General features: G+C 35.3%; 1 protein-coding gene across 2 annotated transcripts in view; it reads right to left on the bottom strand.

Annotated features, from left to right (window-relative positions):
* The window catches only part of aay (phosphoserine phosphatase), a 90,086-nt gene extending 86,143 nt beyond the window's left edge, over positions 1-3,943 (bottom strand). The window contains exon 1 of one of the 2 annotated variants that reach the window (XM_075365102.1): positions 3,810-3,943. The gene's annotated coding sequence lies outside the window, so the exon portion shown is untranslated. The remainder of the gene's footprint in view (positions 1-3,809) is intronic. The other variant, XM_075365103.1, reaches the window with a different exon arrangement.
* Positions 3,944-16,960: the final 13,017 nt, after the last annotated feature.

Raw genomic sequence — 16,960 nt, 5'->3', positions numbered from 1 at the left:
CAACAAGTTGGGAAGCAGCCCCAGCTAAGGCACCCGAGAACAGCCTGCCAAGCGGCTCTCTTATGAAAGGCAGCAGATGGTAGAATATATCCGGGTCAAGTTGGTCAATCCCTGATGTCTTTTCAGTGCCATTCGAGAAACCACTCGGTCTATATCTACGGGATCCACAGTTCGTAGGCCAGGGAAGGGCATAGCCCCCGCCCTAACGCTGACCTCTGCTTCACCCTCCGGAGCATCTGGAAACAGAGTATCCAGGAACGCCTGGTAAGTCGCCACAACAAACACGAACACTGGACAGCACGTGTAATGGCTTTGGCCGGTAACATGATTTTGCGAACTGCCAGGGGTTGCGCTGCAACTCGCGCAAGGAGTCTTGCCATAAATTGAGTTTGGCTTCCTTGATGGCACGAACATACTCATGACGGGCGCGCCGATAGATCCGCAGACCCTCAGCGCGCACGTCATCAACTATAATCTCCGTTAGGGGGCGACGCTGGTATCTTCTCCTAGTGAACCTAGCGCTTGCATGCAGCACACTAAGGTCAGAGGACCACCACTTTTTCCCGGGTTCCCGCCTGCGTTTAACAGACGGCTCCCCAGAAGCAGCGGTTATGACGGCTACAGGCACTCTCCGATCAGCAGACTGGCCCCTACCTAAGGGTTCGTCCATCGGCCGAGGCCACCTTAGGACCCTATCGCAGCCAGTCTTGATGGCCCTCACTCTTTGGTATTGACACTTTCAGGTATCATCAATGGAGAATGAATCTTTACTTCCAAAGCATGTACAGCAAAGGTTTCTCCTTAACAGCGCACTCAAAAACATGAATATTCGGTAAAATATTTTTTTTTGTCTAACTGACAAGCACATTTAGTCATCGGTTAAATTCATAGCCTGGTTGCTTTAATTTGTGGGTTATTTTCACGGTATACATCTGTAACTTTCCAACGTGTTTAAACATTTTTTCAAGGATTCCTGATTAATTAAAGGCCACATGGAAAACATTCTCAGAGATTTATCTTATCTTTTTTTTGCTCTAATGATTTATTCATGAATAAATATTGTAAGCTAATGGGAGTCATTCTTGAATAAAGCTTTTAATTTACGTAAATAATAATAATCTAGAATATAAAAAAATATTTTCATTTTCATCATAACAATTATTAAGCATGTTAATGTCATCATAATCAATTATGACAATTTGGATTTGTTCTGATTTGATAACGTTATCTTAATTTATATTCAATAGCTTATTAAGAGTAACTATTATTTTTATTAGCATTTAATGTAAATATAGACACAAAAAACAAAATCCTCTAATACCGTTAAGAAAATAAAACACTTTATAATTTTTTTTGTGACTAATATGTATACTTACTTAAATTTATTTTAACAAAAAAGTTGGATTTAGTAAATAAGTAATCTAGATTAGGCCATCGCAAAGGATCATCAGGTCGTACTGAATTAAGGAAATTCAATGTTATGTTTTATATGGCTTTCTTTTTTTTTCAAGACTAGTCAGATTATTTAACGGAGTAATGTTTATCATTCAGTAAGTACACGAACTGCTTTTATATATCCATGACAAATTATGATAGGTTGCAATTGATGATCTGTTTTGTACAAAATGTTTTCATAAAACCTTGGCATTGAAATATCGTCTCGGGTTCGGAATCAACTGACAAATATATATGAATTCACTTGCTAAGGAAGAAACGTGTTAACACTTATCGTGCTGTCACTTAACGGTATAAGTGTACACCGTTTTCAGAATTGAAAATTCATTTTAAGTTCTTCCTAACTAGGTACTTTTCAAAACAATTCGTCTCTAAATTCCAAGAGTACGAGAAATATTTTTTGATTGGAATTCAGGGGGGTGTGCTACTAGACGACTTTAACTTTTAAGAGAATATTTCCAGAAGATATTTTTCTTTTTTATTATGTAGATAATCCACAATAACCTTTATTCGCCTTTTTAGAATGAAAAGAGACAATTTAAAGTACCTTATTCTTCTTATTAATAGAAAAAACATAAACTTGGTTAATTATTCACACTATTAACTCCAGTAATATTTCCAACATCAGTAAATTAGATCAAACTGATCACAACAGAATAAAAATTGTTTGGGGATTAACACTTTGGACCACCCAAATAAAGGTCAAAGCCAGCAGGGATCGATAATATTAGAGCTAGGACCAACAATCAACTGGATTTGCCGAACCTCTCAAAGGACATGTTCACAACTAATTTCATCACAATTGTGGTTAGAATTACGTTGCAATGACCTTGATGTGATACCGTGTGAAGAAATAATTGAATTACATGTTCTATTGTAAATTTTCTAATGTAGTGTTGATGTAATTGTAGCCGTGTATAATAGGAAAAATTCTTCTATCAGCTCAGGTCGCTACTTTCTGTACTCTTAAAACTTGAGAGATCTTGACGACTTTAGCATTAATGAATTGTTATTTTATAAAAAAATAAATTGTTTAGGAATCGTAGCAGTGGGGAAACGTAACTGTTGTTCCTAAATTATAATATTATAAAAATGTTTTGTTACCTAACATGTTCAACGGAAAGTCTGTTGACTTATTAGTGTATTATATATGTTTTAACTTACCGTAGTTTATGGATCGTAAAACTTGCTGTAAAATGATTATTAACTAAATAAAAAGTAACACGATTTTTCATGATACAAAATAAAATATTGACTAAATAAAAAAAAAATAAATGATATATCATAACATTATCAACGACTATAAGATTGCTCATTATGTAATTAATATTTCCAGCTATATAAAATTGTCTACATGATTTATTCGTAATTCACGGGAAGAAAATTTGATTAAAAAGTATTGTTTGATTTAAAAAGATTTTCTCGATTAATAATATTCTAATTCTGCGAATGGTACTAATAATGAGATGAAAATGTCACATTTAAATTAGAAAAAATAAAGCTTATGGCAAGATATTCGTTTGAAGTTATGTATCTTTGACTCGACGGGCGACTCTATGATCTGCTGCATACCCTACAAATATTAATCTACAACGGGGTCCTTTATTTCATACTTTATCCGGCGGACAAATATTTTTATTAAAAAATTAATTTAATTGAATAATAATTAACAACAGCTTAATCCGGATACTATTTTAATTTCGGGGAACGCTGATTAAATTAAATAAATATGGATTTAAAAAAATAATAAATCTAAACAAATTGCCATTTTTAAAATGAATGTTCTAGCTGGATTAATAAATTTAAGGCAAACTAATGGTAATTTTAACCCACGTATTCAGTAATAAAACCTAAACAGTCCATTTATATAAATAAATAATATATAATTATTGTTATTCAATCTTGTATAATAAATAGATCTTTCTTAATTATAATGAATAAGAAGCAGTTCAACAATTTGATTAAATTTTGTACGATATAAAGTATTGTAACTTTTTCAAAATAACTTCATGTTAGAATGTAATCAAATGAAAATTGGTCTGGAATTTTCAAATAAAGATTACTATTATTTATTTTAATTATTAATTTTTAAAGCAGAAACTATAAATGGAAAATATAAATTTTTTTGTTATACGTGACGATCGATGATAAAGTTACAAAAAAATTACCATTTTTTAACAATTAACTGAAGAAAATTAAAATACTTTTTTTTTTTATTTATACACTGATTTAAAACCAACGGAAATATAAAGCGTCTATTGAGTTAAGTAGTTTGCTCATGCATAAAAATAAATAATTTTGTCAATGAAAAAAAATTGTAATTTAAATATCAAATGATTATACAGTATACTTACTACGAAAAAACCTAATTAAACTTTCTTTTAAAAGTACGATAAGACACGCATATAAAAACTAATGCTACTATACACCTGTTTTCATTAACCACAACAACTATTTCAAACCTACTGAATGCAATATAACATGTGGCGCCAATAACACTATTTGTTGAAGGTCAAGAAGATTTGAGCGCTATCAGCGGTAAAATTTCGAACTACTCGCTAATTTAAAATTATTTTAATAAGAATAAATGTTAACTGCGACTGTTTTGTTTTTCATTCCATCGTATCAATATATCAAGTGCACAAGCCATCGTTTTATTTATTTAAATTATACATAAGTTATATTTATTTATCATAAATTAACCATGTTAAACTGCTTATTAACATAATTTTATTTTTCTATTAGAAAAATACACATCAATATTACAGTTACTCATTAATGTATAAAACCAATTTTGTAATATTCCACAAAGTAGTAGTTTTACTACAAATAGTAGTTTTAGTTTGCTGCAAAGATTAGTTTTAGTTTTAATTTAAGAAATATATAAGTTGCAGAGATAAAATTTTTGATATACGTATATTTTATCATAATTTGTAAAAGAAGTTTGATAAATCTTCTTAGAGGATGTTCCAGAAGAAAGTAGGTTACTAATTTTTTTTTTTTAGCCTCTGAGACTACTATTAGCTATTGCTTCAGAGGATGAGATGAAATGGCAATTTTGTAGTTTTGAAAATTGCTATGTCTGACCAGGATTTGAATCCAGGACCTCTGGATGAAAGGCCGCGATGCTACCATTCACACCATGGAGGTCAGCAGGTTCTTAATAGTATAAATTAATTATTAAGTATATATTCATTAAAAGAAACAATAGAAAAAAATATTGGTATAGTTTTACTATTTATTGAATCCTACTAGATGATGAAATTATATATTAAATATTACAGTTTCATAAAGATTTCTGTTAACATATCTATGAGTTTAGAAAATGAACATTTTCCTTTTTAATTAAACTGTTTGTTATGCTGATCGATGCAACTTAAGTCACTTACCTCAATTTTTTTAACTAACAGCACGCATTTGATTTCTAGAAAACTCAATTTCACCTTAATAAAATTATATTTATTTTTCCTTACATCATATGGATAATATGCACAGTGTAATAAAAATTTCACATAATTTTATTATACAGTAGCATTGAATAACATTTTAATGTAAGAGTATTTATTTGAAGGTGGTGTGAAACCCATATACTCAGTCCACTCTTGTGTAAGACTGGTTCAGGTAGAATATACAAGTTCACACAGTTGACTTTTTTATTTTATTAAAGAAAAGTTATAATTTTTGTGCAATAAGCTAAGTTGCTGTTTTGTCAGATGGCTGGAAAATACATTTGATTGTTTTACTCTACATGAATATCTTTACAGAGTATATATTTCCTTCACCTGATAAGAATATATATATATTGTAGAATGACATAACCCTTCTGGAAATTTATAATGTTCTATGTTCTGATGTTCAATGGCCAATCTACACAAAAACAAGATGTTAATTTCCACCTATACCTAATGATATTAATTCATTTAGTTTTGGTACCAGTATTCTGAAATTTATCACGGTTTGGCTACATTTTCTTTTAAATTCTTTACATGTTTATTTTATAAAATATTTCCTCTTCATCAGAATGGTGTAATGGTTTATTAAAGTAAAGAACCTGCAAGACTACAATATACTTATGAGAGTGTAGAATTTATGTAGACAAATTTTGTTAATAATTTTAGGCATTAAAAAACCCAGCAACCTTCTACTTGTACTAAATTTTTATAAACATTAAGCTAAGCAATTTTTAAAAACTGTTCATCCTTTTAACTAGTATTTCTAGCCTACTAGATTGGTAAGTTCAATTATGAGAATATAGTAAACTACAATCTGTCACAAAGTTGTCACTGATGTATAACAGTTAACTCATAACACACACTTTCTAATTAAATATTAACTGCAATGAGTTTGAGGATAATTACATTGGATTAAAACTGTTAAATAAAAAAGGACTCTTGGATAATAAAAACTTAATTTCTCGATCATGGTACTTCTGATATGTAAAATAAATAAATTAACAATTAATATAATCCACCTTACCACCATGTTGTATGTTCTCTATATCTTTTGGTTTACTTGGAAGCCATCATCAGGAGTTAAAATTAATGTATTAAAGTCAAAAGTTTAAAAAATCATAGTTAAAATTTAAAAACATGACTGTCCGGATTGCACTAAAACTCCGACCGAAACTACTGTCACAAGTTGTGCAGGGAAGACTGCGATCAGATCCACACAAGGAGTGCACGGCAATGGGGGGGGGGGGGGAAGCAAAGCCCGAAGGGCGGCTTCCCGCAAAGTCTGGGAAGGCAGAATGCAGCGGTGCGGTGATCGGTCCTGAGTGGGAGGTTGGTGGAGGGAAACCTGTGTGGTAGGTGAACTGTGGGTCCGACAGTTTGGAACGGATCGAAAAGATGCGAGCAGAATGGTCCAAAATCTCCTATAAAAAGGAGTCAAGGGTTGCATTGGAGCTTCAACAATTAGTCGACTCCTACTTGAGTGAATGTGGGTTGCTGGTCTCGGGTCTGAAATTTAAATGTGAGGGACTCCAGGGCGCCAACCTTGCCTTGGATTCGGTCGTGTCACGGCTATACGGCAAGGTCGACCAGGTAGGGGAGAGAGTTAGAGGCTTAAAGCCGGTGACGGGTGAAGCTCTTGGCGAGCTACATAAATGTATTAAACGGGTGTAGAAGACGGTGAAAAAGTCTGTCTCCTTCGCCGCAGTAGCTGCCGCGCCTAAGCGGATAGGTCCACCGCTGCCAGCCTAGGCACCGGCGGCCAAAATTAAGCAGGCCACTGTCAAGGTGGTCCCAATAAAACCTGCTCCGGGGGCTTTGTCGGTAGGGACAGAGCGAACCCTTAAGAAGGTTCTGGACCCGAGGAGAGAAAGGATCCAAGTCTCCCGGGTCACAAAAACAAGGGACCATAGCGTCATTTTGGAAGTCGTAAGTGAGCGGCAGGTGAAGCAGCTGCTGGAGGCCGACGTTCTGTTAAAAAACGGGCTGAAGGCTCAGTTGCTAGCCGAGCGGAGGCCGCAGACATTGGTGTATGATATGCCGATGATAAGGCGACAAGGGTAGAGGAGCCCGAAATCCTCTTTGGTGAGCATGGAAAATAAGGTAAGGATCCTAGTGAGGTCAGTAGTTATCGACCCATCAGCATCTTGCCGGTTATTGGTTGCTGGAAAGGCTAGTTGTGTAACGACTCTGGGAAAACATCGATATGAACAGTTTTTTAAATCGAGGCCAAAATGGCTTCATTAAAGGGTGTGCCACAGAGGATTGTAGGAAAGATGTTCTTTTGCCAGTCTTATCAACCCGCGAGGGTGTGGTAATTGATAAGGACAGTGTCCTTAACATTTTGCTGAATGATTTGCTCCCGGATGACACTATGGTGGGTGAGGTTTCATACCACCGGCGTGTCAGGCGGGAAGTTGCAATTTTCGAGACAGTCTTTCAATCTTCTGAGATCATTGAGACGGAAGTGCGGCAGGTGATCTGTAGTATGGCACGGCACAAGGCCCCGGATATGATTGTATCACAGTGAAGCTCCTTTTCAAAGAGCTTCCAGTAGTCCTTGGTCCTCTAACTAGAATATATAATAGGTTGCTCTTGACTGGCCACTTTCGGGGTGTTGGAAGCGTGTAAACTTGTTGTTGTTGTTCAAAGATGGCGACAAAGATCCTACTGTTAGTTCTTCTTACCGTCCACTAATGCTCTTGCCCGTGATTGGCAAGGTTTTTGAGAAGGTCCTATACTTGCGTATTAATGCTAAATTGGCCACTGATCGTTTGTTAATGGACAACCAGTATGATTTCCGACCGGGCAAGAGCACTGAGGATGCCATACTAATAGTGATGGATATAGCTTCCTCTAGTTCATGTAAATATATTGGGGATGTTTCTGGACATATCCCGGGCATTTAACAACTTATGGTGGCCCACTTCCCTGTTTCAGATGCAGAAATGTAAGTGTACACGAAATGAACTAGAAGTGCTCTCAAGTTATTTCAGTCATCGGACCGTTTCCCTGCGTGACGGCGGCTCGGAGGTTCGTAAGACCTTAACTAAAGGATGCCCTCAGAGCAGTGTTCTTAGTCCCTTTCTTTGGATCATAGAATTCAAATCGATGTTGCGTTTAAGGTTGCCATGTGGTTGTCTACTGTGCTACTACTGATTGAAGAAGATTCGCATAACGACGTAGAGTTCCGAGCTGCTCGTGCTTGTGAGACACTCCAACTTTGAAGTCTCCAACATAAGATGATTTTCAGCGAAAATTGTTACAATACATCATTATGGTTTTCAGAGAAAACCATAATGATGTATTGTAACATCATATGATGTTACATCATGATGTATACAACATCATTATGGTTTTCAGAGAAAACCATAATGATGTTGCTTAAGGACCGATTGGCTGCTACCCGACGAATCCGGGTCCGGATAGCTGGTCTTCCCATTCGGTACGTTACGACTCAAAAATACCTGGGCGTTATCCTTGATGAGAACTTTCGGTTCAAGGCACATCTACAGTATGTAGCAAAAAAGGCGGCTGATGCTTTTTATCGAATCCGTAGTCATTCATCCCGATTGGGGGTTGAATTACCATAACATGCGTATCTTTTACAAAGGTGTCAGTGAAGCTATTATGTTGTATACTGCGCCTGTCTGGGATCATCGCGTGGCTTTTAGGTATTGCGCGGACATTTTGCTGCGGGCCCAGCGACTCCTTTTGCTGGCTGTTATAGAACAGTCTTGCGAGAGACAGTCTGTGTTAGAGCCACAGCCAAACAAATAGATATCTTGGCTAATGAGCGTAAGGAACGCTGCATTTCCGAGGTAAATAACCTATTGACGTCAGAACAAAAGCAAGAGATTGAAGACCGGGGCCTTGCGTCTTGGCAGGTCAGGTGGGACGAACCCCCACAGGTCGCTACACGCATGGTGCTTTCCTACAGTGTCTGATTTAGGTGCGATTGGATGGGTCTCTCCAATCGGTATATCACGCAGTTTCTCTTCGGGCGAGTTTGGCTAGGTTTTTTTGGTGGATTCGAGTCAATGCCCAAATTGTGGGACTGATGATATAGTGGACCACATTCTCTATGTCTGTCCCCGATACGAGATCGAAAGTTCACGAGCTGTTAAGAAACTTGAGAGAATACATTCCTTTCTGGATCTCCGTATTAACTGGATGATCCGCGAGGAGATGTCTATTGGCATCGTGCCACGGTTATATTGGTATTGTTTGCGATTCGCTTTGCAGCTTCCGCTGGTGGGGGTGGCCGCGCCGTCGTGATATGTTAACCCGTGCGACCGGGGACGTGGCTTCCCTCCGCCAGTGGCGGTCGTGACTTGGTAATGCTACGCTGGACACCGTGATGGGACCGGGTGGGATTTGTCCCCGGCTCCTGCGCGGACCGGAATGAGGTTGCGTTCCCCTTGTTAGGTCATCTAAATTGGGTGCAGGTCTGAATTTCTATTTTGCTGTAAAACATAATTTTGATTGGTATGAGTGTAGCACTGATTTAACTTTAAACTCGTTCGTTTTCTGAGGCATTCATAGTCACGAACGGTGTTGTTAAATCATTACTAGGCGCGGGGTTCGCGCTTCCGGTCAGTTAGTTTGAAGGAATCATGTTAGATTGGATGTAATCAGTCAGAGGGTATATAGACGACCTCCGGTAAAGCCTCTCAGAGCTTGGAACGGAGGAGGTGGTGTAACGATCAGTAACGTCGCAAGGTGGGTGTCTTCCCCGTACGGAGTTGGGATGATAAAAAAAGAGGATTGCATCTTAAATGCTCTTGCCGAGGTGGAAAGCGCAGACTGTAAATATGGTTTGGCAATCTTTATTGACATGGAGGCAGCATTTCCTTCCTTGTGTTGGAGTTCTGTCCTCTATGAGTTAGAACACCGCAATGTTCCCATAACCCTACAGGCCGTAGTACGTGACTACTTGTCTAACCGCACGGCTCTTTTTAAATATGCGCACCTAGTTGTGGAAAAGTCCGTCACCAGGGGAAGCCCGCAAGGTTCCATTCTCGGTCTCTTGCTGTGGAATCTGGTCTTTGACGGATTTCTAGGACTGACATTTCCAGGAGTCACGGCTCAGGCTTTTGCCGATTAGTTCGTGGCAACTCACGACGTCAGCTAGATCGAGCCCAGGCGGCTTTGTCAACCACAGAGGGCTGGATGGACATGCAAAATTTAAAGATTTCTGTGCCCAAGACGAAGTACATGCTTCTCAAGGGTGCAGACAAATAATCGTACAGTCGGAATCCCCATATTAAGTATAAAGACAGTACCTAGATACTTTGTTTCATGAGAAGTTGCTGTTTAGCAACCACATTAAGCATGTAGCGTCGGACGCCGTCTCAATGATGCATAAACTTAGGATTGCTCGGAAAGACTATAGGTTGTCGGGCCGTCAAATGTACATGGTGTACCGAGGTGTCTTTGAAAGCATGACCTTTACCCGACGCCCGTTTGGGCGGATAGGTTGGATATGAATAGAGCACTTCTTCCAAATTTAAGTAGTGCCCAGCGCCGAGCCTTAATTGTATGCACACTGGTGCTTTTAAAACAACTTCCTACAAGGCTACCACTGTATTGGGAAATACTCGAGCTCGTTTTGAAGGGCAACGGGTGCCCAGGTGCTCATCAACCATGTTAATATAAACCATTCTGTTTCGGTTCCGCCTGACAGCTGATGAGCTGTGCGTCTGCGGGAAGGTCCAGTCAAATGAACACCTGATGTTTAACTGCCCTACTCTTGGTGGGGGCAGAGACTGGGCCACCCTGGAACTTAGAGGTCAAGTGGAAAATTGGCCACTCACAAGTGGCGAGAGCCGTATTGTGTGGAAGTTCCTTGATGCGGTGGCTTTGTTCAACAGACATCAGTAGATTACCTACGGGAAAAGATTCCTACTACACAGCTATGGGAAGCTAATCTAGAGATATATATGGCTGACCACCAACCAATTAAAGCTCCAAGTGTTTTAATACAGTGGACAGGTACTAGCTGGTATTCAGCGACCTAGGCGTGGCAGTGGAATTGCTGTCTCAATGAAATAAATTTTAATTTATGGATGTCATATTATTTTTAGTAGTTGATGCAGTGCACCTACCCATTTTAGCAAATATATGACAAGCGAGCAGTTGGTACACGTAATCCAGTGGTGTATGCCACCGCACTTAGTCTGCTCATGCTGTTAGGTAAGCTCTAGGAGCTATTTAGGATACTGGTCACTAACCTGTTTTCGAGGCTCGTTTGTGACACATACATTTGGTCATATGTTTAGGGCGACCGAATGGGGTGGTGGCGGCAGAAATGCCAAGCAAAGCAATGACTGTCCTACTGGTATACTGAAGGAATATACATATACTCTGGTGGATTAAAATGAAATCAAACAAAACAATGTTATCAAAGAGATAATTATTAGATTAAATTATTACTTCTTTACATTTATATTTAATATATTTATAAATAATGTCGTCTTTAAAAATTTTTGTTTATTAATTAAATTTGTATGATGTTTTTCAAAATTAGAAGTATTATAATATTTATAAGAAATATTTTTAAATTTCTTTTAATTATTATGACTGTATGTATGACCATATTCTATTAATGTTTGGCAAAATTTTCTGTTTATTATTTTTATTGTTATTTATATGTTCTTTAGCACGTGTGGAAAATTAGCAGTTGGTAATACCCATGTATATCAAGTCACAATATTCACAAACAAGACTGTATACTCCCTGTTTATCAAATTTGGAATCATTATCATATGATTTCTTATTAAAATTATTATTAATATATTTAATTATTTTGCTATTTGTAGCATATGCAGGTGTTAAGCCATTTTTTTCAATTTTTTGACTAAAAAGTGTATATTCATTTTTTATGTATATTTTATCCTTTTTATCAGGTAATAATTTTGTATTGTTATTTATATTAATTTTATTATGTAATTTGTTTATAGTACTAACATAACCGTTAGCAACAGCAATGTTTTTAATCATCTCTATTTCTTTATTTAAGGAAGTTTTATCATTTTTGAGGTATTTTATGTCTCTATATAACAATGAATTAAAAACAGCCATCTTTTGGGACCATGGATGAAATGAATGGTAATTAATTATTGTGCTATTTAATGTGTCTTTATGACATATTTCTACTTTTATTTTTTTTATCTAGTTTATTAGTATGTATTTTTACAACCAAAAAGTTCAAACAATCGTTATTTTCTACTTCCATACTAAATTTGATGTATTTATCAGTTTTACTAAATTCATTTAATTTGATTCATTTTGAACATTTTCATTATATATAATTACAGTGTCATCTACATAATTCTTATACAATAGTATATATTATGTTTAGTCAGAATTTTATTGATACAAGAATCGTCTAAAAATTGCAATTATATCTCTGCCAAAATTGCTGACAATGGTTCACACTTAGCAAAGCCAAATTTTGTTTATAATATCAATTGTTGAAAGTAAAATAACTGCATTCATAATATATTTTGTTCATATTAATTAATTAGTTTTATAATGTTCATTTATTTTATTATTGTTGTTCAAATGTATTTTAATGACAGTTAAAGTTTTATTTAAGTTTATATTAGAATACACATTACAGATATCAAAAGATATGCATTTTGTGTTATTGTTTATGTTAATATTACATAAAATATATGATACTATAACTGTTTTTTAAATTGTGTTATTTAATTTAATTGAATCCTTTAATATATTAGCTAAAAATTTACATAAAAAGTATATTGGTGAATTTGTAAAATCTATTAATGGTTTTATTGGTGTTATGTTATTTTTGGTAAAAAAATATACTTCATATACATAATTATTAATATTTTTTTTAATTAATTTTTTGTTTTATCATCCAGGATAACATAATTAGACTTACTGATTAAAGTTTTGATTTTATTTATATATGTATTTGTAGGATTTTTGATTTTACAAAAATTATTATGTATAAATTCATTAGTTTTATCTATATGCATGATAATGGGTGTACCTGTTTTATCAGCTTTTACTGTATGTGCTTTATTATTTTAATTCAGTTTTAATATTTTTTTTTGTATTTCTTTACAATTTATATCATCCTTTATGAATTTATTTTGTAATAATTTTGTAATTATTATTATCATTTATTAAATTATATATATTGTTTCTAATATTATCTTTTATTTCTTGTTATGAATCTTATAAATGTTATCTTCAGTATACATTATTTGTTTCATTATGTATTTTATTTTATCTATTATATTTTATCTTACACCTGCATATGCTACTAATAACAAATTAATTAAATATATTAATAATAATTTTAATACAAACGCATATGATAATGATGGCAAATTTGATAAACAGGGAGTAGTATACAGTCTTGTTTGTGATGATTGCGATTTGATATACATGGGTATGACCAATCGCAAATTTTCCACATGTGCTAAAGAGCCCTCCTCTATGAATCATGAGACCTTGCCGTTGGTGAGGGGGCTTGAGTACTCAGTGATACAGAGTAGCTGGACCGAAGGTGCAACCATATCGGAGAGGTATCTGTTGAGAGCCAGACTAAGGAATGATTCCTGAAAGAGGGCAGCAGCTCTTTCAGTAGTTGTTAGGGGCGTGAGTCAGGACGACTTAAACGGCCATATCAACATCACTCAGTCCTCTGAGTACTGCGCAGCTGAAAGCAATGGAAAACTACAGCTGCTTTTTTTCCAAGAAAATGTGGCTCTCTGCATTTTCATATAGCAATGATGGAGGTGCCTTCCTTGGTAAAATATTCCGGAGGTAAACTAGTCCCCTGTTCGGATTTCCGGGTGGGGACTACTAAGGAGGGGGTCACCAGAAAATTAAAAAATAACATTATATGAGTCGGAGCGTGGAATGTTAGAAGTTTAAAAAAGGTTGGTAGGCTGGAAAATTTAAAAAGAGAAATGGATAGGATAAATGTGAATGTAGTAGGAATTAGTGAGGTTCGGTGGGAAGAGGAAGGCGACTTTTGGTCAGGTGATTTTAGAATAATAAACTCAGCTTCAAATAATGGGCAGGCAGGAGTAGGCTTCATAATGAACAAGAAGATAGGGAAGAGAGTAGAATATTTCAAAATGCATAGCGATAGAATCATTGTAATAAGGATAAAATCAAAACCAAACCGACAACGATTGTTAACGTCTATATGCCTACAAGCGCCCATGATGATGATGATGAGGTAGAGTGTGTATACGAAGAGATTGATGAAGCAATTAAACACGTAAAAGGAGATGAAAATTTAATAATAGTTGGAGACTGGAATGCAAGGAGTGGAAAGGGCAAGGAAGGAAATATAGTAGGTGAATACGGGCTGGGCAAAAGGAATGAAAGAGGGGACAGACTTAAAGAGTTTTGCACGAAGTATAATTTAGTAATTGCCAACAACCAATTTAAAAAATCATAATAGAAGAATATACACTTGGAAAAAGCCAGGTGATACTGCAAGGTATCAGATAGATTATATCATGATTAAGCAAAGATTTAGAAATCAACTCGTTGACTGCAAAACTTACCCTGGAGCAGACATTGATAGCGACCATAATTTGGTGATAATGAAATGTAAATTGGGATTTAAAAACCTGAAGAAAAGGTGTCAGATGAATCGGTGGAATTTAGAGAAGCTTGAGGAAGAGGAGGTAAAGAAGATTTTTGAGGAGGACATCACAAGAGGTCTGAGTAAAAAAGATAAGGTAGAAAATGTAGAAGAAGAATGGGAGAATGTTAAAAAGGAAATTATTAAATCAGCTGAAGCGAACTTAGGCGGAACAAAGAGAACTGGTAGAAAACCTTGGGTTTCAGATGATATATTACAACTGATGGATGAACGTAGAAAATATAAGAATGCTAATGATGAAGAAAGTAAAAGGAACTACCGACAATTAAGAAATGCTATAAACAGGAAGTGCAAACTAGCGAAAGAAGAGTGGATTAAAGAAAAGTGTTCAGAAGTGGAAAGAGAAATGAACATTGGTAAAATAGACGGAGCTTACAGGGAAGTTAAGCAAAATTTTGGGGTCATAAATTCAAATCTAATAATGTGTTATACAAAGATGGTACACCAATATGTAATACGAAAGGTAAAGTCGATAGATGGATGGAATATATTGAAGAGTTATACGGAGGAAATGAATTAGAAAATGTTGTTATAGAGGAAGAAGAGGAAGTTGAGGAGGATGAAATGGGAGAAACAATACTGAGATCTGAATTTAAGAGAGCATTAAAAGATTTAAATGGCAGAAAGGCTCCTGGAATAGACGGAATACCTGTAGAATTACTGCGCAGTGCAGGTTAGGAAGCGATTGATAGATTATACAAGCTGATGTGTAATATTTATGAAAAAGGGGAAGTTCCGTCAGACTTCAAAAAAAGTGTTATAGTCATGATACCAAAGATAGCAGGAGCAGATAAATGTGAAGAATACAGAACAATTAGTTGAACTAGTCATGCATCAAAAATCTTAACTAGAATTTTATACAGAAGAATTGAGAGGAGAGTGGAAGAAGTGTTAGGAGAAGACCAATTTGGTTTCAGGAAAAGTATAGGGACAAGGGAAGCAATTTTAGGCCTCAGATTAATAGTAGAAGGAAGATTAAAGAAATACAAACCAACATACTTGGCGTTTATAGACCTAAAAAAGGCATTCGATAACGTAGACTGGAATAAAATGTTCAGCATTTTAAAAAAATTAGGGTTCAAATACAGAGATAGAAGAACAATTGCTAACATGTACAGGAACCAAACAGCAACAGTAATAATTGAAGAACATAAGAAAGAAGCCGTAATAAGAAAGGGAGTCCGACAAGGATGTTCCCTATCCCCGTTACTTTTTAATCTTTACATGGAACTAGCAGTTAATGATGTTAAAGAACAATTTAGATTCGGAGTAACAGTACAAGGTGAAAAGATAAAGATGCTACGATTTGCTGATGATATAGTAATTCTAGCCGAGAGTAAAAAGGATTTAGAAGAAACAATGTACAGCATAGATGAAGTCCTACGCAAGAACTATCGCATGAAAATAAACAAATACAAAACAAAAGTAATGAAATGTATTAGAAATAACAAATGACAAATAACAAATAACAATTATTAGAAATAACAGAGGACCAATGAATGTGAAAATAGGAGGAGAAAAGATTATGGAGGTAGAAGAATTTTGTTATTTGGGAAGTAGAATTACTAAAGATGGACGAAGCAGGAGCAATATAAAATGCCGAATAGCACAAGCGAAACGAGCCTTTAGTCAGAAATATAATTTGTTAACATCAAAAATTAATTTAAATGTCAGGAAAAAATTTTTAAGTATATGTTTGGAGTGTCACTTTATATGGAGTGAAGCTTGGACAATCGGAGTATCTGAGAAGAAAAGATTAGAAGCTTTTGAAATGTGGTGCTATAGGAGAATGTTAAAAATCAGATGGATGGATAAAGTGACAAATGAAGAGGTATTGCGGCAAATAGATGAAGAAAAAAGCATTTGGAAAAATATAGTTAAAAGAAGAGACAGACTTATAGGCCACATACTAAGGCATCCTGGAATAGTTGCTTTAATATTGGAAGGACAGGTAGAAGGAAAAAATTGTGTAGGCAGGCCACGTTTGGAATATGTAAAACAAATTGTTAGGGATGTAGGATGTAGGATGTAGGGGGTATACTGAAATGAAACGACTAGCACTAGATAGGGAATCTTGGAGAGCTGCATCAAACCAGTCAAATGAATGAAGACAAAAAAAAAAGTGCTAAAGAGCATATAAATAGGATTCAAAATAATACACCAGAAAACTCTAACTTTGCCAAACATATAATAGAATACGGTCATACATACAATCATAATAATTTCATGAAAATCTTAGATATTTCTTATAAATATTATAATATTTCTGATTTGGAAAAATATCATATATTATGTAATAATACAAATTTAATTAATGAACAAAAATATTTAAAGATGTTATATTATTTTAAAAAATACTAAATATAAATAAGTAAATTTAATCTAATAATTATCTCTT

The sequence above is a fragment of the Lycorma delicatula genome, chromosome 4 (genome assembly GCF_047948215.1).
Source record: "Lycorma delicatula isolate Av1 chromosome 4, ASM4794821v1, whole genome shotgun sequence".
In the NCBI taxonomy this organism is placed as follows: Eukaryota; Metazoa; Arthropoda; class Insecta; order Hemiptera; family Fulgoridae; genus Lycorma; species Lycorma delicatula.
The sequence above is the reverse complement of the archived record's forward strand: the minus strand, read 5'-3'. Positions and strand labels throughout refer to the sequence as shown.